Source organism: Delphinus delphis, chromosome 4, assembly GCF_949987515.2.
Source record: "Delphinus delphis chromosome 4, mDelDel1.2, whole genome shotgun sequence".
Lineage (NCBI taxonomy): Eukaryota > Metazoa > Chordata > Mammalia > Artiodactyla > Delphinidae > Delphinus > Delphinus delphis.
This window is the reverse complement of record NC_082686.1, coordinates 20,072,802-20,097,669: the sequence shown is the minus strand read 5'-3', so window position 1 is coordinate 20,097,669 and position 24,868 is coordinate 20,072,802. Positions and strand designations below refer to the sequence as shown.

General features: G+C 34.0%; 1 pseudogene; it reads right to left on the bottom strand.

Annotated features, from left to right (window-relative positions):
- Positions 1 to 8,741: 8,741 nt before the first annotated feature.
- The window catches only part of LOC132424347 (large ribosomal subunit protein uL1m pseudogene), a 48,698-nt pseudogene continuing 32,571 nt past the window's right edge, over positions 8,742 to 24,868 (bottom strand).

Below are 24,868 nucleotides of genomic sequence, written 5' to 3'. Positions count from 1 at the left end.
TAGGAAAACTACAAAACTCTGATGAAACAAATCAATAACTAACTAAATAAAGAGATATTCCAGAGTCTTCCCCAACTTGATCTATAAGTTCAAGGCAATCCTAATAAAAATTTCAGTAACTTATTTTGTGGATGTCAACAAAATGATTCTATAATGTATATGGAGAGGCAAAAACTCAGAATAGCCAACACAACATTCAAGGAAAAGATCAAGTCAGAGGACTGACACAAGCTGACCTCAAGACTTCCTAGTATAAAGCTATAGTAATCAAGACAGTGTAGTATTAGTGAAAGAACAGACAAGTAGATCAATATAGAAGAATAGAGACCCCAGAAATAGAGTCACACAAATATAGTCAACTAATCTACTGGAAAAACTGGACATCTACACACACAAAAAATGAATCTATACCCAGATCTTATACCTTTCACAAAAATTAACTCAAAAAGGCTTATAGACCTAAGTGTAAAATGAAAAACTATAAAAGTCCTAAAAGATAACTTAGGAGAAAATCTAGGTAACTTTGGGTTTGGTGATAGCTTTTAGATACAACACCAGAAGCACAATCATTGAAAGAAAAAATAATTTGGACCTCATTAAAAAAAAATTCTGCTCTAGGAAAGACATTATTAAAAAAATAAAAAGACAAACCACAGACTGTAAGAAATTATTAGCAAAACATATGCTGAATAACTAATATCCAAATATACAAAGAACAGTTAAAATTCAACAATAAGAAAACAAATAACCCAAATAAAAAATGGTAAAAGATCGAACAAAAATTCCCCAAAGAATAGATACAAGGTGGCAAACAAACATATGAAGAGATGCTCAACATCATATGTCACTAGAGAATTTCAAATAATAATAATAATACACCTCCACATACCTTTGAGGATGGCTAAATTCCAAAACAGTGAGAACAGGAAATACTAGAGAGGATGTAGAGCAAACAAAACTCCCATTAATTGCTTATGGGAATGTAAAATAATTCAGATACCTTGGAAGACAATTTAGCAGACTTTTTTACAAAACTAAGCATGTGCTTCCTATATGATCCAGCAATTGTGCTCCTTGGTATTTACTCAAAGGAGTTGAAAACTTATGTCCACACAAAAATCTGCACATGGATGTTTACAGCAGCTTTATTGATAATTCCCCAAACTTGGAAGCAACCAAGATGCCCTTATATAGGTGAGTGGATAAATAGGTGAGTGGTAATGGAGTATAATTCAGCAGAAAAAAAAAGAAACAAGTCATTAAAAAACATGGAGGAACAATGAAAAGACATGGAAGAACCCTAAGTACATAGTGTTAAGTGAAAGAAGCCAATCTGAAAAGGCTACATACTGTATAATTCCAACTCTATGACCTTCTGGAAAAGGCAAAACTATGAAGACAGTAAAATAATCAGTTGTTGCCAGAGTTCAGTGAGAGGGAGGGAGCGAAGAACGGATGGCATACAGGAGATTATTAGGGCAGTGAAACTCTTCCGTATGATACTATAATAATGGGTATGTGTCAATATGGATCTGTTAAAATCCATGGAACATACAACACAGAGTGTATCCTTAGGTAAACTATGGACTTTATTTAATAATAATGTTTCAATATTGATTGATCAATTTTAACAAACACACCATACTAATGCAAACTTTTAATAATAAGGAAAACAGTGTGTGATGGGTGGGTGTGTGGTATATAGGAGCTCTTTGTACCTTTCCTTCAAATTTTCTGTAAACATAAACTGCTCTAAACATAATCTGTCTATTCATTAAAGAAAAAAGAAAAGAATATATGAATTGGACTTTGAGGATGTGGAGACTTGGAAAGAATCTCTCCCTTACAAAACAACAACAACAAGGAAAGCAAGGGGAATCTGCATATTCATAACTGTTCTTGAATCCATCAGAAAGCTGAAGTTGCAGGGCAGACAGTTAACCCTGAATATAAGACAAGTCACTCTAAAATAAATAAGAGAGGAGCATTTGCTTACCTGTGAAAGATGTCACTGAGCATTGATAAAAAGAGTTTAGCTGAATTTTTAAATAAATTGCTAAAATTAAATGTGGAGTAGCAAGAATATATGAACCTCTGAGGGCTGGATATACGAGGGAAATTTGCACTCATTCACAGGTTCTTTACCATTGGCTTCATCAGTGCTTTCAAAAAGGATTAGAGTCAGGGCAAGAGGTGGTGCTGGCTTAGGGGAGATGCAGCAACAAGGAAGACAGAAGTCAACCCTGGATCCCTGGATCCTTCCCTTCTAACTCTATTATGGAAGAAAAACCTTAAAATGCTGGATGAAGGGCAAGTACCACTGTCACCTTTAGGTTACTGGTAAAATTCTATTGCAACTGGAGGAAAAGAACAGAAAACAAAAACAAAACAAAACAAAGCAAAACCTTCTACATGCATGGGAGAGCAGGAATAAGTCCTGGACCTTGACCTATAGCTGGGAGCAGAGCAGGATCATGGTAATGCTGTACACCCAAGACTCCAGAAAATAGTCCCTGCTTAAGATTGAGATTCAATCAGGGTGACAGGGAAACCCCAACTGTGCCCTTGACACCAGGCTAATGACTGTTGATCATCAAGTAACAATAGTCCTACTGTTATATTCTGATAAATATTCATCAGAATATATTAATTATGAGAAAACAATACTTGAAAAAATAAAAATAGATAATTTTCCAAAGCTGGAAGATGTGAGGTGCTTTTGCCTCTTTCAGGTGGAAATAAATTGGAGAGACATCGGGGGCAATTATGGGCTGAATTGTATTCCTTCTAATTTTCAGGTTGAAGTCCTTACTACCAGTACCTCAGAATGTGACTGTATTTGGAGCTAGGTACTTTAAAGAGGTAATTAAGTAAAATGATGCTACTGGGTAGAGGGGCTTAATCCAGGCTGACTGCTACCCTTATAAGAAGGGGAGAGATTAAAAGAAGGGAAATGGGGGGAAGGACAAACCTGGAGCTTGGGATTAACAGATACATACTTCTTTATATAAAATAGATAAACAACAAGGTCCTAATGTATAGCACAGGGAGCTATATTCAATATCTTGTAATAATCTATAATAGAAAATAATCTGAAATTATTTATATATATATATATATATATATATATATATATATATATAACTGAGTCACTTTGCTGTACACCAGAAAGTAACACAACATTGTAAGTCAACTATACTTCAATTAAGAATAAATTCAATAAATAATAATAATAAAATAATGGGATAAACATTAAAAAAAGACAGTAGGAGAATACCAGGGATGCACATAACACGAAGGGACCAACATGTGAAGAGGCAGCAAGAGGGCAGCCATCTGCAAGCCAAGGAGAGAAGCCTCAGAGGAAATCAACCCTACTGGCACTTGATCTTGGACTTCCAGCCCCCAGAACTGTGAGAAAATAAATTTCTGTGATCTCAGCCACCCAGTCTGTGGTATTTTATTATGGCAGCCTTAGCAAACAAACGTAAGGTCTTCTTTGACTCATCCTTCCGCTCCATTAACAGGTACACATGAGGCAGTGTCTGTACAGGAAGGAGCCCTGATATTTCTCCCACAAACTCTTCCAATGACACTTTGTTAGATGAAATGGCCTGACAGGCAGATAGGCCATAACCCTGTGCAGAGAGGTGAGTGAGAAACTAACAAGTATTTTCACTACAGCTCATGAATAGATGGCATTTAAATATATGCAGTGGCATATAGTAAGTCTTGCATTTGCTCTTTTGCAAGTGGCCACTCCACACAAAGGACTGAAAAAAGGTAAAGCCAGATTCTAAGGACAATGACCAGAGACACTGGTAAGCTCCATTCAACAGAACAATTTGCTATGGTGGCTCCCACAGATCTTATTAGCACTCCATCTCCCTTCACCACAGAAGTTCTGAATTTCTGGCCTTCAGATGCTTTTTAAATTTTTCCTCTGTTGCCTCTATATGGCAAGAATAAGTAATCTTGAAGAGAAAGCACTGGCATATCAAGAAGAGTTTTTGTGGAAAAGAAAACATTATTGCTGTATTAAGTTCACGTTGCAAGCAGAGAAAAAATATATTTTTTCCTATGATACCTAGTCACAGTTGTGAAAAAGACAAAACCTCCAAGAACCAAGGGATTGTAGTCACAGTGACAGATGGACAAAGTTCAATTGCTACAGAAAACTCACAGGATCTAAAATGTCAGTGCTTACTAATCTATGGTTTCTTACAGTACAAGAATACAGGAACAGTATTAAAGTAAGAATACACATCAAAGCCAAAAACTGTCACAGTAAAGGGGTTCAGAAAGGCCTGAACCAGGTCCATTATAAGGTCTGTACCAGGATGCATTTTATCTCTTGAATAATGAACCCCTGAGATATGCACAGAACACTTTAGAATCAAGAGCTTAGAATGGAGTCTCAACAAGAATTTCTCACACTGTGGGCCATGTAGGCATGTTTCTTGCTATGTAACTAGCCTGAAAGTCACAGGCCTCTGAGAGTCTTATGGAAAACTCATGCTAATAATGTTAAACTTTCCCTGAGCCCTGTGCTCCTGGAAAACAACGAAGGTTAGAGCATCCCCTATCCTTTTGTGTTCCAGGAAATGGCTATTGCAAAGACCTATCTTTCCCTATGTGACTTAAGATAAGACTTGTGGGTAACGCTTAGTTTATCTATGACAAGGCCATTCATGGACACTCCAAATTCCATTTTTTTTCTCTCAGAATGATTTGCTGAAATGTTTGTACTCACTGACCAATCTGGGCAACATACCTGCAAACTTGACTTATTTGACTTTAGTTAAGCTTCTCTGCTTCCTCAACAGCCCCCTGAACTTTGACTACCCTTTAAGCAAGCATTGGATTGAAGAACAATCCCTCCAGAAAGACCCTTCTCTAGAATCTACTGACCTAAATTCTAGAAAAGGGGAAAAAAAACACACTAAACTTTCATGCTTAATTGTCTGATTATGCGGTGGCACAGAACACTCCTCCATGTCTGATGCTTTCTAGACCTGGTTTCTCCTAAGAGAGAAAATTCCTTTCTGCCTGACCATTGAGAGGCTTGCAGACATTCTGCTCTGAGTGTTCCCCTTATTCTAATTGTCCACATTGCCTTATTACAATAGACCTCTTCTCCCTCTAGAAACTTACCTTTTGACTACAGTCTCTCTATCTAAGCCTGGGTTTGTTTTGCATTTGACTGTGTAAGTCATCAGTCTTACTGTTATTAATAAATAGAGCTGGCAAACTGCCCTCAAAACTCCAAGGACCCGTGATTACAGAGTGATACTCATAGTAGTATTATTAATAGTATTTTGGTGCATTTCATGCCATGTGTTGGACAGATACAGTATAAAACTGTATAGTTGAGAAAAACATATAACAAATATTATGGAATCTGACCTAAATTTACTTAAAAATAACATGGAAGAGTTCTTTTTTTTTTTTTTTAAGCAGATAGATCCGTTGACATATAAATTGTTTAAAGTAATTTTTAAAGGGTTGAAAAGCCATCAGATTTGTTTAAGGAGCTAGTATATGTTAGATTTTAAAGCCTCACAAAAGCTCCACAAATCACAAAAAAAAAAAAAAAAGAAAAGAAAAGTAGTAAGTTCTCTTACATTAGTAGATTTAAAATCTTAACTAAATTAAGCAATAAACTAAAAGATTAATCTGCCACAACTGACTGAGGTTTAATTAATGAATTGTTTAATATTAAACAAGTGTTAATATGATAATGCACAGATAGATGAAAATTCAAAAAACATTACAAATTAGATTGAAATATAATGAAAACTTAGTATTCAAATTTCAACATAAAATCTGGCCATAGATAAAAATAGATATGTGCTTAGAAAAAGACCAGATTAAGAAAATAATAAAATGTTTATTTTCTTATGATAGGGGTTTTGTTTCTTTATTTTCCTAATTATTGCACAATTTAAATTATTTCTACAATAATTGTGTATAAATTGTTAAGAGAATGATAAGAATTTGTTCAGAAATAACAACTGCATGAACTAAGAAGCAAAATAATCTAATTTTTACTACAACCCTGGGTTCAATGTACATTTTGGCTGGTAAATCTGTGTTTGCCACTAAGGCATGTGGGTAGGATTAGATAAAAATGACGAGGAGCTCAGGTCCCTTACTGCAAACTGCTAATAGAATGTCAGAACTCCGGTTGGGCAATTGTTGCTGAAAGGTAATTGGCAGCAAGTATTGTTTTGCTTCTGTTGATCCTCATTCCAGAGAGAGTAATTACACTTGATTTCATACAATATTATTATTTTCTTTACTATAACTGATGTTGTCTGAGATAGTGATGGTCTGATCTCATCGAGATTTCACAAAGTAAGATTTTTGGAACAAGGCATCTTTTTCTTGCCTCCCTTCAATCTAGTGATTTTATTGATAAGACCTGCTACGACAGCAGAATTCTTTATGTATTTCAAGATTTTTATATTTATTTTGTTATTTTTCAAATGTGCTTTTTTCCTTTTGCCTTTTAATTCTATTCACAAAGAACTTCACAGATAAATAAAATTTTAAAAAAGGACGAGTCAAACTTATCTACTAAAATAAAGATTTCAGTCTTATTTTCTTAATGATCAAGGTAAGTGAGATAAAAGAATGATAAACTATTTGATTGAATCAATATGCTTAATGCTATTGTCTTTTCCTGAGAAAATTGTCATGTAGATTTTAAAGGGAGAATTTCTTAGATACTATTTTATAACAATTTCTTGTCCTAGCTAACCTCTAGATAAAACTGAAAAAATAAATAGATACATAAAAAATTAAATAAATAAACTAGGTATTGTGGATGAAAAATGCTGCATACCATATCAGTAAACAAAGGATGTTACAGCCATCAAGCCACTAAAGACACCAGGCAGGTGAGCCCTGGGAGAACTTAGGACAGACAAACGCGCTGCCCACTGCAAAGCCCTCAACCACTGTAGCCACTGGCAACTGTACACCCTGAGGGGATTCAGGATGGGAAAGAACAGGATACTGGTCCTAGATAGCTAAGGTGCATATCAAAGGAATGATTTCAGTGAGCCCAGACTTTCACATCTTCCCATACATAGAAAAGTGTTAAATTCATCAACTTGAAATATCTGTTTTTCTTTAATTTTTTAACAGTAAATTTTTGAAGTTCTGGCTAGCTGGTCTTTGTTGCAAAAACTCCTATATATCCTGGCTTCCCCCTAACCTCTTCAGAGCAGTCTCTCAGAGATGAGAGACTGCGTCCTAAGCTTAAGTCCTCACTTTTGTCTGCCAAATAAAACATAATTCTGCAGTTTTAGGTTGTGCATTTGTTTCAGTCGACAGTATAAAGTAAATGAGGTATCTTTTGGGACCTGTAAAATTAAACAAAATTGGAATCTCTATGATCTTGCAAAATATTTTTTTTTCTTTTGTGAAGATGCTATGGACTGAATTATGTTCCCCCCCAAACTCGTATGTTGAATCCTTAATCCCCAATGTGACTATTTTTTTGAGATAGGGCTTCTAAGAGGTATATAATGTTAAATGAGATTGCAAGGGCAGGGTCCTATTCTAATAGGGTTGGTAGTCTTATAAGAAGAGAAAGAGAGAGATATCTTTTTTCTTTCTTCTAGCAAACACCTAGAAAGTGGCCACCTGAAAGCCAGAAAGAGTGCTTTCACCAGAACCCAGTCATGCTGACGCCCTGATATCAGATTACCAGCCTCCAAAACTGTTAGAAAATAAATTTCTGTCATTTAAGCTACCTAGTCTATGGTATTTTGTTATGGCAGCCAGAGCAGACTAAGATGCAAGATATTAACAAAACATTTTTACTTTATCAGCTGTGGTGCAGAGACATATAAAATGAAGATACTGTTTCTAAAAAGGATGTAGTTTAAATTCCAATACAAATAGAATATACCAAGTGACAAGTGATGCTGAAATTTCTCAGAAATATATGATGTTAACAATAAAAAGCTGTGTTGAAACCTACTGACTCCTAGAACTTATTTGGGGACAAATTAATCAATTTCCTCAAAATTATTTGCTGGGGACTAAAAATGACAAGGCAAAATCACTGCTTGCCAAACATTGATAATATAAGTGTGAAATGTTATGCCTGCTAAATTATACACAAAGGTTCATGGTGACCTGTGAGAGTAGGACAAAGTCTGAGCAGGGCAGTTGTTGGAGGGATTACATTGTTATGTTGCAGGACATAGTTTATAGATTCTCAATAAAAAATGGGAATTAAAATTTAAATGCATATGGATTCCCCAGGGGCTGCATGTAGTGTATAATGATTTTTCTCACAATTTCAAAACATCAACAAAATAAGTGTTGACATTTGGGTCCTTTTCAATATCCTGACTTCTTTTTATTAAGGTTTGGACACAGAAATTTTTATTTTCTTATTTTTGCAATTATAAGACTTTCTTTATTGGTGTTAAAATTCACTTTCAACTGTGCACATCAAGAAATAACAAGGCACCAAATATAGAAATTTCATAGTTTTATTATTTTCTCTCTTGCTCCTTAATCTACTGAAAGTAATTTCATAAACCAACACTTCTAGGCAACATTTATTTTTCTTTCGTTGATTTTTGCTTGTTTAGACATCAAAGACTCCATCTTTAGTAAAAGTCTTCACTTGGACTATGAAGTAAATCGTGTACCACAGAGGATCCCCAACTCAGAGGTCTGTCCTACAAACTTCACTGATAATTGTTTGCACACTGCAGCTATCTGGTCATTTGATCCAATGTTGCTATTATGGTCTCCAGAAAGTTCTCTCTTTCTTCATCTACCTTAATTTTATGCCCATTTTTAAGTAACTCAAATTTGGGGGATGTAATGGCCAATGGAATTTTGAATAAGCTTGGAAAATCTTTTTTTTCAGTTTCTTCTTTAATGGAATAATCTCAGGCATTCCTTCAGGAACAGCCACTTAAAAATCTGCATGAATTTTATAATTCAAAATCTTCTGAATCAGATTAGTTCCTTCTGCAAATGCAGCTGCATTTTCTTCTGCTATTTTAATCTTTGATGCATTCCTTGTAAATATAGCAACTTTATTGGTTTCTGAAACCAATGGATATGGAAAACAAAGAACACTGGCAAATGACTCCACTTTTTTCTTTTCCTTATGTACTGTAACCAGTGTCAAATCAAGATAAACACCTTGTTTTGGATTAATAGAGTCCAGAATTTGAAATTTCTTAAGTAAGTGAATAGCTTTATTAACCTTGTATATTTGCTGTGTGTACAAGTGTTTTAAATGCATACACTCAGGATTTATTTTCATATAGTGGTATGACTTTTTTTTTAACTCATCTTTTCTTTTTTTCAATCTGATGCTTTTCCTTTGGCACCATTTTTATGTTTTTTAACCTTTAAAAAAAATTTGCAGACTTTATAGTAGCAACACAAGGTCTGTTGAGTATGTGAATGTTTACAGGACAAGAATAAAGAGATAACTGATAAACCATCTTTGAAAAGACTATGGCTTTGATGATGTATCAAGATTCTGCTGAGGTGTCATAGGGATATCATCATGTTGACCATTTTGAATTATGTTGACCTATAACCTTTTTATTTTCAAATTTGCCAAAGCAAAGATCACTTTATTATGCATTATAATTTTAACTTTTAGAGTTTTTTACTATTATTATGGGGATATTGCTATATGAAAAACTCCAGGTTAAAAACAATTTATGTTCTTCTCTTTATATTGATGAAATAGAACGAGGATGTGGCTGATTTGATGAATTTTACATAACTTGACCATTCCAATAATTCCTATCAGAAATGACACCACTTTTCTCAGTTCTCTAGCCATCCTTAGAAGCACATCTTTAAGAAGATTTTGAGGCTAAAAAAAGTATGGCTAATATTAGTTACTCTGCTACTGTTCTCTCTATCAGCAACACTATGTAGACATCTAAACTCTACAAGATAACAGAAAAATAATTGGACTTCTTTCTCACATTGCCATGGAATGGTGCTTTCTTTTATTTTATATGTTACATTTGCTAATGTAATTTTTCTTGAACTTCATATTCTGTGAGTTTGATATGGTACATTTTAATAAGCAAGGAATAGACTAGTGTTATGCCAAGAGGATGGTGAGAGTGGAGTGCACTGAAAGGGGACATAACATTTAATTGGATACTATGTATTATTGGAAAGTAATCTGGTACCTGACCTGTTTAAAATTCAAATATATATATATATATATATATATATATATATATACACACATATATATATATATATATATATATTCAAATTTGTTGTTTTGGTGAAGCATGAAACCATAGCGCTGTTTCTCAGGGGGGGAATTATATATGTACACACACACACACACACACACACACACACACACACACTCTTTAAAGGATTTATTGGTTTCATTCAACACTAAAATTAAAGTTTCCTTCTTTTCTCCTAATTTTATTTGAGAAATTGCCCCAAAATCCCTAAGTTAATCTTTTCTAATCTTTTAACTTACAATGGATTTATAATGATCAGCTCACAGAAGGTTTTTCTCTTTGTTACCTCATATGAACAATTAAATTCTTCTTGGTTGCCCCAAATCCGTTTCACATTTTGACTTTTGCACATATATATTAAAAATCATTTTGCTTCCTATAAATATATTTTATTTTTTTTTCTTTCGCTTTTCTATGTTATATACCACTGTCTCCATTTAAGTGTAGAATTTAAATTCATTGTCCATAATAACACTGATTCTGGTCATATCAGTGGAACTTCCCACTATAATAACAAGAAACCAATGAGCAAGAATTCTATGTAGTATCTCTAAGCACAATTAACTGACTTAATAGCATACCAGGAATGCAAAATCATTTAAATTGTTAAGATCTGGTAATTTGTCTTTTCCCCATTAAGCTTACTGCATTTTGGTGTTTGATGATTAGAATGAGGAGGGGAATACACAGTGTAATGGTTAAGGCCACAAATAAACCTGCACTCCAGTCATTAATATCAAGCCATTGGTGACTAAGCATTCAGCACATACATAATTATTACTGTCAGCTGAAAGGGTAGAGAAGGTCCCCAGAGGTGCCTCTTTATATGGTTTTCAGAGCACTAGAAATGCCTTAACATATAAAACACCTTTTCCTCTAGACAGAAAAATCTCTTAAATCCACCTATCAGATTTATAGTCTGCATGTCATTAAGCCTGTTTCTAATACTGTTTTAGAGGTTTTTGTGAGGTGTATTGGCTTGAAAACCTAAGAAAAAAAAATCACTTTATCCAAGGAGATTCTTTTACTTTCCTTGGTCCAGTTAAAGAACGTATGATTTCATAGACAGGTATTTTTCATATTCTAACCCAAGGGTTAGAATTCTCCATTTTATTTATTTATTTTATATATATATTTTTTAAACATCTTTATTGGAGCATAATTGCTTTACAATGGTATGTTAGTTTCAGCTTCACAACAAAATGAATCAGTAATATATATACATATGTTCCCATATCTCTTCCCGCTTGCGTCACCCTCCCTCCCACCCTCCCTATCCCACCCCTCCAGGCGGTCACACAGCACCGAGCTGATCTCCCTGTGCTATGCGGCTGCTTCCCACTAGCTATCTACCTTACGTTTGGTAGTGTATACATGTCCAAGCCTCTTTATTGCTTTGTCACCGTTTACCCTTCCCCCTCCCCATAGCCTCAAGTCCATTCTCTAGTAAGTCTGTGTCTTTATTCCTGTTTCATCCCTAGGTTTTTCATGACATTTTTTTTTTCTTAAATTCCATATATATGTGTTAGCATACGGTATTTGTCTCTCTCTTTCTGACTTACTTCACTCTGTATGACAGACTCTAGGTCTATCCACCTCATTACAAATAGCTCAATTTCGTCTCTTTTTATGGCTGAGTAATATTCCATTGTATATATGTGCCACATCTTCTTTATCCATTCATCCGATGATGGACACTTAGGTTGTTTCCATCTCTGGGCTATTGTAAATAGAGCTGCAATGAACATTTTGGTACATGACTCTTTTTGAATTATGGTTTTCTCAGGGTATATGCCCAGTAGTGGGATTGCTGGGTCATATGGTAGTTCTATTTGTAGCTTTTTAAGGAACCTCCATACTGTTCTCCACAGTGGCTGTATCAATTTACATTCCCACCAACAGTGTAAGAGGGTTCCCTTTTCTCCACACCCTCTCCAGCATTTATTGTTTCTAGATTTTTTGATGATGGCCATTCTGACTGGTGTGAGATGATATCTCATTGTAGTTTTGATTTGCATTTCTCTAATGATTAGTGATGCTGAGCATTCTTTCATGTGTTTGTTGGCAGTCTGTATATCTTCTTTGGAGAAATGTCTATTTAGGTCTTCTGCCCATTTTTGGATTGGGTTGTTTGTTCTTTTGTTATTGAGCTGCATGAGCTGCTTATAAATTTTGGAGATTAATCCTTTGTCAGTTGCTTCATTTGCAAATATTTTCTCCCATTCTGAGAGTTGTCTTTTGGTCTTCTTTATGGTTTCCTTTGCTGCGCAAAAGCTTTTAAGTTTCATTAGGTCCCATTTGTTTACTTTTGTTTTTATTTCCATTTCTCTAGGAGGTGGGTCAAAAAGGATCTTGCTGTGATTTATGTCATAGAGTGTTCTGCCTATGTTTTCCTCTAAGAGTTTGATAGTTTCTGGCCTTATATTTAGGTCTTTAATCCATTTTGAGCTTATTTTTGTGTATGGTGTTAGGGAGTGATCTAATCTCATACTTTTACATGTACCTGTCCAGTTTTCCCAGCACCACTTATTGAATAGGCTGTCCTTTCTCCACTGTACATTTCTGCCTCCTTTGTCAAAGATAACGTGACCATATGTGCGTGGGTTTATCTCTGGGCTTTCTATCCTGTTCCATTGATCTATATTTCTGTTTTTCTGCCAGTACCATACTGTCTTGATTACTGTAGCTTTGTAGTATAGTCTGAAGTCAGGGAGCCTGATTCCTCCAGCTCCATTTTTCGTTCTCAAGATTGCTTTGGCTATTCGGGGTCTTTTGTGTTTCCATACAAATTGCAAAATTTTTTTTTCTAGTTCTGTGAAAAATGCCAGTGGTAGTTTCATAGGGATTGCATTGAATCTGTAGATTGCTTTGGGTAGTAGAGTCATTTTCACAATGTTGATTCTTCCAATCCAAGAACATGGTATATCTCTCCATCTATTTGTATCATTTTTAATTTCTTTCATCAGTGTCTTATAATTTTCTGCATACAGGTCTTTTGTCTCCTTAGGTAGGTTTATTCCTAGGTATTTTATTCTTTTTGTTGCAATGGTAAATGGGAGTGTTTTCTTGTTTTCACTTTCAGATTTTTCATCCTTAGTGTATAGGAATGCCAGAGATTTCTGTGTGTATGGTGTTAGGGAGTGATCTAATCTTTCTCAACATTTATAGTCAACATCTTGGACAATAGAATTTTGTTGTTTTTGTTGTTGTGGAAGCTGTCCTGTGTACTGTAGAATGTTTAGCAGTAGCCCTGGCCTCTACCCACTAGATACCAGTAGCACCTTCATAGTCCCAGTGATGACAAGCAAGAATAGTTTCAGACATTCCCCATTGACATTATTTTTGTATCTGCTAAAACTGCATCTTTGCTGTGCCAAATAGATTATCTTTTCTTCCCAATTCACATACTTTCCTTTAGAACACTGATGTTCAAGGATTAGTTCTATTATGGTCTGAATGTTTGTCTCAAATTCACATGTTGAAATCCTAATGCCCAATGTAATGACATTAGGAGGTGAAACTTCTGGAAAGTGATTAGGTCATGAGGGCCCTGCCCTCATAAATGAGATTACAAAAAGTCTGAGGGAGCTCCCTAGACCTTTTTACCACGTGAAAATACAACAAGAAATTTGCAACCTGGACAGGGGCCCTCCCCAGACTGTACTGGAATCCTACTCTTGGAATTCCAGTCTCCAGAACTGGGAGAAATAAATTTCTGCTGTTTATAAGATTCCCAGTCTGTGGTATTTTGTTATAGCAGCCTGGGTGGACTAAGCCACATCCTTATCCCTGTAAATAATATTTAAGTATTCATGAGAGTTATCCCTTTGATTTTTTTGGTGTGTGTGTTTTTTTTTTGGGGGGGGGGGGTTGGTTGTGTTGTTTTCTTTGTTTACATTTTTTTTTTAGCTTAGTTTTCTTTTGGGGTTGGTGTAGAAGGAGTAGAGGAGAAGAAGGAAAAAAAAAGTATAGATAATGGAAACCCAAGAAATTCTCAGTGGCAAACTCCACTCCATGTTTGATTCAATTGTCAAAATGTTCATAGAGACTAAAAGCAATTAGTTTGAATGACTAGAGCATTGTCAAACGAGACAGTAAGTTTAAAAAACTGTTAAACCTCTGAGCATATTTTTTTAAAAATGCAGAAAAATAGTCCCATTAACTCTGCTTTGTTATGCATTAACCACATAAGAAGAAAAATTGGTAAACCAAGCATAGGCCCAGAGAAAGTGTTCTGGTTATAGAAATAAACCAGCAATTCTTGTCAATTCAATTTTCTATCTTCAAATTTATGCTGTTATATTTTAGTTAGCATCACTTCCATACATTCAGCTGCCATTTATTTCTTACTGAAACAATTGAATAGCCTCGGGCATTTATTAGGGATTAGACAAGAAAGTAGAACTCCTATTTATTGTAGTATGAAAGGCTTTAATAGAAGAAAAGAGAGGGACATACAGTCATTAGTGAAGCAAGGATCCTACAGACAAAAAGATGTTTTTAGATTGTAGCACTGAAGGGATGAGCCTTAAAAACTCTACTAGATGGTGCTGGGAAACTGAGAAACTTCTGGGTACTTCCCACTGATGATCTCAGCATGCAACACTGACATGGATAACTTAAGATAAGTTTTTTTTTTTTTTTTAAATAGTGAGCAACAGAGAGAGAGAACAGGAGAGAGGTAAGTAAATCGATACTGCAAGGATGTTTCATATGGAAGTTCATAAACTACTTCAATAATCAGGCTCACAGTTTCCTATGGTACAGAAGATGATAATATCAGATTATCCTATGCTCATCTTAACTTCTAATTCACCAGAAAAATTCTCTGGGATTTGAGTTCCATCTCTGATACTATGGATGTTTCTTTCCTCCTGGTATAGGGAAGATTTCTTTCACATGGGAGTTTTGTCTTCTGTTTTCAGAAGGGAAAGGGGAGGTCAAAACATTCTTCTTTTATCTGCTGTTTTTCATGTACCTTTAGCTCAAAATAATCTTCATGCCAAAGTAGCATTTCTGAGGGTGGCATACTCTGCTATCCTTCATTCCTGCCCCCCACTCCACTTTTGAAATTTCCCCAAGAAATTTTGCCATCCAGAAACAGAGTTGATGGATTGTTCCAAACCTCACTGAAACAGTCTTAGTCTTGAGAATAGGTCAGTTGAGTTAAACAGTAGTGTCTTATTTCAAGGGGCAGTGTTGTAAATGAAAGTAGGGTGAGGATATCCAAATTAGGCCTTTTTATGGTGCTACCAATCAGGCATTTAATGAGGGCCATTTCTATGGAAACAAAAGAAAAAATTAAAATTCATGGTTGTAGAAAACTCAGTTTTTAGTTCACATGGCAGTCAGTCTAGAAAATTTTTAGATATTGGACTCTAAGCATCTTTCAGTGGTGGACTGAGGATAGTAGTGGCAATCTGATAAATTTCCTGGTTTACAGATCAAATGTCTGGCAATGGCATCCGGTATTCCAGTGAATTTTATGAGCGACCCATAAATAGTAGGCACTGAGGCGGTCCATACATGATCTGTTGTGGTGATTTTTCTAATGTTTATATCAAGTTATCCAGTTTTTTGCAGGGTTTTGAAAGAAAGTTCTTAGTGATTTCAAATCAGAAGTGTCAGGGAAAATTGTCTACTGGCCTTAGCAATGGTGAGGTTCCTTTGCATAGTTTTACAAGTGATGCATTGACTAAGGGGAGTTTTGAGGCAGAGAAAAAAAATATGGCAGGTGACAACTGGATCTGGGGGAATATGATTATAGTAGTTGCCATTTGGGAACTCATAAAAAAATTGGAGAGATGTCTGAATATTCCACATGAGCAGAAACTTATTGGGGGTGATGTAAAAGTGGCTGTCTGCTCATAGGAATACACACATTCAAGAAAGGCTATTGAGATGTCTTATTCAAACAAGTTCATACTGTAATAAAATGGTGGTAATTATTAAAGATAAAATAAGTTTTTAAAAATTTACTTGCAGAGAAAATTTAAAGCAACAGACAAAAATATTTAAGAATTATATGTGGATTTCATCCTCACATCTATTCTGTATATAATATACTTAAGATAATTTTTCTGTGGTTACATTTATACACACATATTTATATTAAAAATACACACATAGATATGTGTATTTGTGTGTGTGTAATATATATATATAATTTCATAATTGCAATACCCTCAGAAAAATGAAAACACAAATTTTGTGTGTATGTATACAATATTCACAGAGTCAAATATTTGAGTTGAAATGAGATATTACATCTAAGTGCATTAGCATTTTATATTTTCATTTCTTAATTGATTTTTATAAGAATCTCTAAAAATGAATAATGTTCCATATTATAACTGGATACAATTTAAAATTCAATTTATTTTACCATATTAAATTCTCTTTAGTATAAATATTTGATTCTTCTTGTGACTAGTACTAAATTTAACTTCAATGTAAAACGTTTTAAAATGAAATATATAGTATTACTTTTTTCATTGAGATTAACAGTATTATAAAGGTTTTGGAAAAATATAGTCATATCCTATTCACCCCAACAAAAATATCTCTTTCTCTAAATTATGAAATTTCAGAGCTTTAATGAAGCTTCAGCCTTTATCATGTTAGGGTAGACCATCTCTTAACAGTAGTTTAGAGACCAATATTGTTTTTAGTAGACAAAAAACAAGTTAATATTTTGTAATAATAAAATGAAAATAAATTACATTAAGAATTTTACTCAATCTTGGTTCCAACAAATTTCACTAGGACCCCTCTTCATTTTAATGATTTTCAGAAGTGCTTTTACATTATTTAGTTCTCTATCTTGTTTCATAACATTCAAATTGTTCATGAATGTATTCTTTAAAATAATTATTCTTGGGACTCCCTTGGTGGCACAGTGGTTAGGAATCCACCTGCCAGTACAGTGGACATGGGTTCAAGCCCTGGTCCGGGAAGATCCCACATGCCACAGAGCAACTAAGCCTGTGTGCCACAACTACTGAGCCTGTGCTCTAGAGCCCACGAGCCACAACTACTGAGCTGCAAGCCACAACTACTGAAGCCCGCACACCTAGATCCTGTGCTCCACAACAAGAGAAGCCACTGCAATAAGAAACCTGCACACCGCAACAAAGAGTAGCCCCGGCTCGCCACAATTAAAGAAAGCCCACGTGCAGTAATGAAGACCCAGCACAACCAAAAATAAATAAATAAAATTTAAAAAAAGTATTCTTTGTTGTCAGTATTTCTACTGAACACTAGTTTTTCAATGGATTTTTTAAAGCTATTGACAATGTCAGTAAGCCCAGTAGAATAATTATGTATATAAATTTAAAATCTTAGTTCCCACTCTGATGAATCTCTACTTATCTGAATAAGTAGAATAATTCTATGTAATGTTCTATAATTCTATTTATTTATTTTGGAGAAAAAGAATGAAACTTGTAATTTCTAAATGGTCACTTGGCATGAAGATAAGTGGTGATACATTTCAAAGTATTGTAAAATGAACTTTACAGCTCAGAATTTTTATAGTATGTTGTCAATTTTTTGAGGGTCTACTTTGAAAGAACATCAAAGGTATTCCCCCAGAATATATTTCCAGACAAGCAAATTTTTTCTATAACTGCTAAACAATATTTTTCTTAAAAAAAATTAAAGACATATATATATATATAGATAGATAGATAGATAGATACATATATATAGAGAGACACATTATATGTAAGTCATACATGTAGTAATTTTAGTGATTACATGCATTTTACTATTGGACTAGACAATTTTTGACTTAACTTTTGGCTTTATCTTTATATAATGTATATTTATTATATATTACATATGAACACATGCATACATTTTTCTTTTGCTGTAATCCTGAAATACAATAGCCTCTTAGCAAATGACGGAATGGATTGTTCAATGCCAGATTTTACATTAAATATCTAAAACAATGGGGTTATAATTATATGTTATTCATAAACTGATAAAATCATATTTTAACACTTAAGGATATTGACAATGAGAAAGAACAATAATACCTATAGATATTCTAAATAATACTAGGGAAAATATAAAATTGAACTCATAAATTGCTGGGTTTGATTCCCATTAAGTTTATGTTCTGATACCTGTGATATTTTCTACCATGTCCAAACTTCTAGAGACATTTTGAAAAACATAAACCAGTAGTATAATATCATTCATCTTAGACTGCTTAGATTGCTATGCAGATTAGACTTTTTAATATAGTATTTAAAACACTAATCCTAGTGTTTCATATGTAGTAGGATCTGCATTTATTTTAATACATAGATATGATTATATGCATTATGTATATGCCATATATTTGTACATAAATTCTCTAACTAAAGCCTAATAGAGGTAGTATAACTTGTATGTATGAAAAGACTGAACAAGTCATCCCATGTCTTTCATAGGCACATCAACATACACTGGCCTGCAATGTCTGTATGCTTTTTCCACTAAGGAACTGAAACAGTCTTCCAATCTTTCTTAGGAAGAGGAAGACAAAATGTTTATTTGTAATTATGTAAAGTACAATACTTGTTGATTACAATTAACTCAGGATAAATCAAGAGATAAATAAAACAAATTCATATTATTTTCATGTTTTACAGAATGTTTATGTTGTTGAATTTTCAGATAAAACAGACTTTTCTGTCTATCCAGGATATTCTGTCATATATTTTCTATTTTATAGTGCATGTAAAAAAAGTATTAAAAAACTTATTTAGTATTTCCTTTGTCTCTAATTCCAGAACTTTGAATGGCTTCAAGATTTTGATATACTAATAAGGTTATTACCCCTCTCCAGGTTCAAAATTTGCATAGGAGCCATGTGATAATGATGTACCTTTGCTGAAAGGATGAGGCAGGTGTGTTTTTCAGTAGGCCCTTAATGGTGAGTTTGGATTTTTCTCACCTGCCAAATCATGAAATTTTAGTAAAATTCATTAAACTTAAAAAAAAAAAAAAAGAGAGAGAGGCTTTGACTTTTTTTTTCAATGATATGTGTTTATTAGCTTAATCACATCCCCTTTCTTTTAATGACCTAATACCCTAGGAAATAATTGCTTGTAGGTATCTATGCTCCAACTATGCTAAGATTTTTCATTTTACCATGTACTTCTTATTATAGTAATATAATAATAATATCTTATTACCAATGATATTTCTTCTACTTTTAGATTGTCATGATTGTTTTGCCATGAATCACAACAGCTCAATCATGACCTTATTTTTTTTTCATTAGTTATTTTTCATAATGTATTAATCCTTGAAATAAAAATAAAATTAGAATCTCTGCAATCATATGTCAATTCCTCTTCTCCTCCTATTCCTTTGCCCCTCTGTTTCCATCTTGACTATCATATCCTTATCTAGTCAGTGTGACTTCAGATCCATTATGTGATCTTCACAACTGGGTCCTCAGAACTACAAAACACCGATGAGCTCTAATTAATGTCCCAGGTCCTTTTTATTAAATGAAACCTGATACGTTTTAACTTGTGGGTAAGTATATATTCTGACTTGGCCAGGTTGTCACATAAAACAGTCTGCTCTGCTCAGTTACAAATGATGCTCAGTCTTTGTTCATTAAACTTGGGGATGGTTGTTGCATGCAAGAAGGCTCTGTATGTGTCTTCACTCTATAGGATGAGGTGATGGTAAAGATATTCTAAATTTCTTGAGCAGGAAGAGTAACCTCCTGACTAAAGACAGAGCTGAAAATATATCTCCTTGTGTGAAGTGCCATGACAATGCCTGTTAAACTTTAAAAGGTTCTCCCTGAAGCATTAGGTTTGGTCAGTATTGCCCATTAACTTCTTAGTCAATGTTATATGGGTAATGGTAGATGTGCATACATTACATATGTTGCAAATCTGTTAAATACAAATTTACTATTCATTTTAAGATTTCCAAATGTTCCTTGATTTTTGTAAAACAAAATGATAAATAGTATTTGCAACCAAAGAGCTTATGGAGGAAAGACATCATCAACTTGTAGGATCTGTGTTAGTCATTGCTTCCTTCCTATTTACATATGGATGCAGTATACAAACACACATACAGGCACAGTTGCTTCTATGTAAAATAATCTTCTGTACTGCAGCAGCTGGAATAATAATATGACTGTTTGAATTGAAAACACATTTCAATTGATTTTTATTGATTTTTTTTTTTTTTACTTATACATCAGGTAGGAAGGGACAAAATATTTTGTCAGTTCAATTTCTATAAAATTAGCTTCCTGATAGTCCCAAATGAGAGATTCTTTCAAAATTATTTAAAGTAATTGAATAATTATTGATTCACAGACACAGACACAATGACTGAAACAGACTGATGTAATGATGCTAGTTTCACACATAGGCAGTGGTAAAACCATTTAAAAAAAAACTTTTATATAAAGTAAATTATCTACAGGGATTAATGATTTTTTTTCTTTCATTTGTTGTTTTCTTCCTTCCCCAAAAAACATGGTGTCATGTAGTTAGCTGGAAATTTCCATATAATGTCTATAAAGTCTAAGCCAAATTACATTTAGAAATAAAAACATATAGGGAAGAAATTGTCCAAGTTGACATGGAGAGCAATTCACTAAAGCACTAATTAAATTAACTGCAACACAGAAGCATTGATGCTAGAAGAAGGAAGGGGAAAAGAGCATGTGTTCATGAAATCTGTTGCAGAGTTTTTGTCCTAATTTGAGAAAGTAACTCACAAATATAAAACATAATACTTTCGAGCTTAGTGATAACTAACTTTATGGCCCCAGCACTTAATAGTTAAAATTTTCCAATAATGGCTGGAGGATAATAGGAATGATCAATAACAATCAAAGTTTTTTCTCTGGAGTTCCAAAAAATCCCCAGTTGTACAACACAAGTATAATATGACCACATTCATCTTTGCAAGTTACTCAATAATATAAAATTATATCTATTTGTTTGCCTCTATATCTCAGTATTTACATAACTTATAGTACAGTTCATTTTGGTAAGGTTACTATTTTCTTGTGGAAACAAATCCTAGCATTTTATTTTTGGCCATCAGGTTAAAAAATAAGCAATACAGATGCAATATTTCTCACAGTGCTTTACTCTTTATAAGTTATAATTTTCATTATATGTTTGGGATAGTAAAAATGAAATTTTCATGAACTTTGTTTATCTTACCTTTCTTTTTCATTTGTACCAGCACCTGGAAAAGGAAAGGTTTTTTTTTTGTTTTTTTTTAAAGAGCATCCTTGAGGCAGACACTTGAATTACTAAAGAAATTAAATACCAGCAAAACTAGTCTACACACACCCTCCATAGCTATAAAACAGAATTTGGAATAGAAATCTGTTGTTGCTGTTTTGTTTTGTTTTGCTTTTTGGTCTTCTAGGATTTTGCCTAAATCCTAAAGCAGAGGAGAAAGGAAACAAGTAACTCCCATATTATTAAACAAAAAAACAGAGCTTCCCTGGTGGCGCAGTGGTTGAAAGTCCACCTGCCGATGCAGGGGACATGGGTTCGTGTTCCGGTCTGGGAAGATCCCACAGGCCGTGGAGCGGCTGTGCCCGTGAGTCATGGCCGCTGAGCCTGCATGTCCGGAGCCTGGGCTCCACAACGGGAGAGGCCACAACAGTGAGAGGCCCACGTACCACGAAAAAACAAAAACAAAACAGAAAAACAAACAAAAAACCCAGAACTACAATTAAGGTCTTATTAAGAAGTGACCACATTAGTCACTTATGTTTAGCCTTTACAAAAAGAAAGGTAAACGTTCATTACAATGGAAGATTTTGTGAAGAATCCTCCCATTTTTAGTCCTTGAGGAGACATGTTTGCAGATTTTTACAAGAAAATGGGAAAAGCATCTCTCTCTTTCCCTATCTGGAAGTTGCTGAGTTAAACACGACAGGTGTTGTCTGTACGGTTATATGAACCCAGGCATTTAGCAGGGTACTCAAAAACTTTGGGAAACCATCATGAGTCTTCAGGAATTCAGAGAAAGTAGAGACTAGTGTCTACTTTTCACCTTCTTCTCCAAAGAGCTCATAACAAAGGATTCAAATTTGAGCCTATTCTCTGAGGGAGTCCTCTGACAGATCAGAGAACCTACAACCAAGTAAAGGACACTGTTACTTTTCTCTACCAATCCCTTTCCTTTCCTCAAGCCTTGAGTATCCAGAGTAGCAGGATAGGAAGGAGAGAGGGTAAACCAAAGATGAGCAGTGACCACATCTCCTTGATGACCTCCCCATACAGGTCATGGGCCAGGCTTAACCTAGAGGATGGAAGAAACTTAAAATTGAATACAAGATTAAAGCATCAGTTTAGATTGGACTGTCTTCCACATACCTGAAAATGACATTGAACTTAAGCTAAAAGGTACTAGAAAACTATGAAAACATGTAATGTGTGAGATCTATAGACAAGGGATGGAAAAGGGAATTCTGATAAAATATGTGAAAGGCCATGGAGGGAGACAAATGATTGAAGACATAATTATCAGATTGTCTGTTAGCACATTCCACACATTCAGTGAACAGACTCTGCCTATCAGTAATTATATTTCAGGAAACTCCTCTATTAAGAATACAGTGAAGTAAAGGATTTAATAATCATTCACTCATCATGTTTTCCTTGTTGTCAATAATATAATATTGTTTGGGAAAAATATTTCATAGAAAGTTTTCACGTAGACACAAATATAGATGTGTACACTACTATTACAATATGCCTCAAGTATTACCTACAGAAATACTCTAAAAATACCAGCTTCATCCAAACAACCTTTCACACTGTCACAGAAGGCACAGAAGGTCTTGAAAAACAAGTAATAGAAAACTAAATAACCAAAGACAATCATCATTACATCAAGGAAAGTCAGATGTAATAAGCTAACAAAAGAAGGTTTAATGCTCCCAAGAAGGTATCAGTATCTCTCAATGAAGCCAGGAGTCCTGATGAACACATGTCATGAAGGGTTGTTGAAGAGGGAAGATTATTAGAAACGAAAAAAATGGACAACAAAGTTTCTGATTCAGATTTGATGATATTCTATTATGGTTTACATTTTTATATTTACTTTATTGAATGTTATACGATCATAAAAATGCATGTAGAAAAAATAATCTGATGTACCTAATTAGACACATCTGATTAAAGTTCCTATGAAACAGAAATAGAGAGGAATTTCCTAAATCTGTTGAACAATAAAAATAATAAACCAAAAGCACAATAGACATTATACTCAGTGGTATGTTGCCTACTATTATGACTTCTATCCAACACTGAACCAGAGATAGTAACCAGTGCATTAATATCAGAAAGTTAAAAAATAGAACATATGCTTTGCAAGGAAGAAAATCAGACTGCCATATCCAAAGTTAATATACTAATATAGCTATATTAATTTATTATAATAAAAATGTTTATCAATGTTTTATATAAAATCAGTGTAAAAAAGTGCATATTATATACTAACAATGAATATTTAAAATGTCCTTTTAAAAATATTCCATTTAAAATATTGATAGAATGTGATATATTTAGAAATAAATCTGAAGTTATATAAAATCTTTAAGGTGAAAATTATAAGACAAAACAAATGTATAATACATATTTCCAATAATAATGATAGCTACAAATTTAATGTCCAGAATATATAACAATTATAATGCACTGAGATGAAAAATATCTGGAAAAAAAAAAGAGGCAAAACATATGAACTATACTTTTATTAGCAAGGAACCATATTGATTTTTAGGAAAATACAAATTAAAACCACAAAGATATAATTTTGCAATCTTCAGATTGACAAATGACAACAAGAAAAAGAGAAAGAAAGAGTGAGAAGAAAGAAGAGGAGGAGGAGAAAAAGAGGAGAAAAAAGGGGAAAAATGGTCATTAACCTGTATTTGTGAGCGTTCAGAGCTCTTATTTGGTACAACTTTTTAAAACTAGCATTACCTATTAAGGTAAACATGACTATACACTACTACCCAGAAACTTCTTTGTTAGGTATATGTCTTGAGAAACTCTTGCTCATTTACACAAAAAATGCATTTTCATTCCCTGAAAATTGTTTGAATTTCTACATTGCACCAGGCACTGATCAAGATATTGAAGATATAACAGTGAACAAAACAAAGTTCCCTGCATTCATGGAGCCTACATTCAAGTGGGAAGAGACAAATATTAAACCAAGTAAGTAAAATAATTCTGATGTTGATAAGAAAAATAAAGCAAAAAAGGGTACTTCAATAGTGGAAATTGATGAGACATTTTCTTTAGAAATGGCAGTTTGAGAAAAGATCTGAATGAGGTGAATGAGGCAGCTATGCATGTCTGTGAACCAGGATTCCAGGCAGAGGAAAGAGCATATGCAAAGTTGCTGGAACGTGATTGCCTAGAGAGCTGGAGGAGCAGCATTTCAGAAATTCATACAGCAGCTGATTTTCTTAAGAAAAGTGAAACAACTCTAACTTATATCAATAATAGAATGGATAAATCATGTTACATTTGTTCAAAAGAATGTTATATGGCAATTAAAATAAATTAATAAACCTGATAATTCTT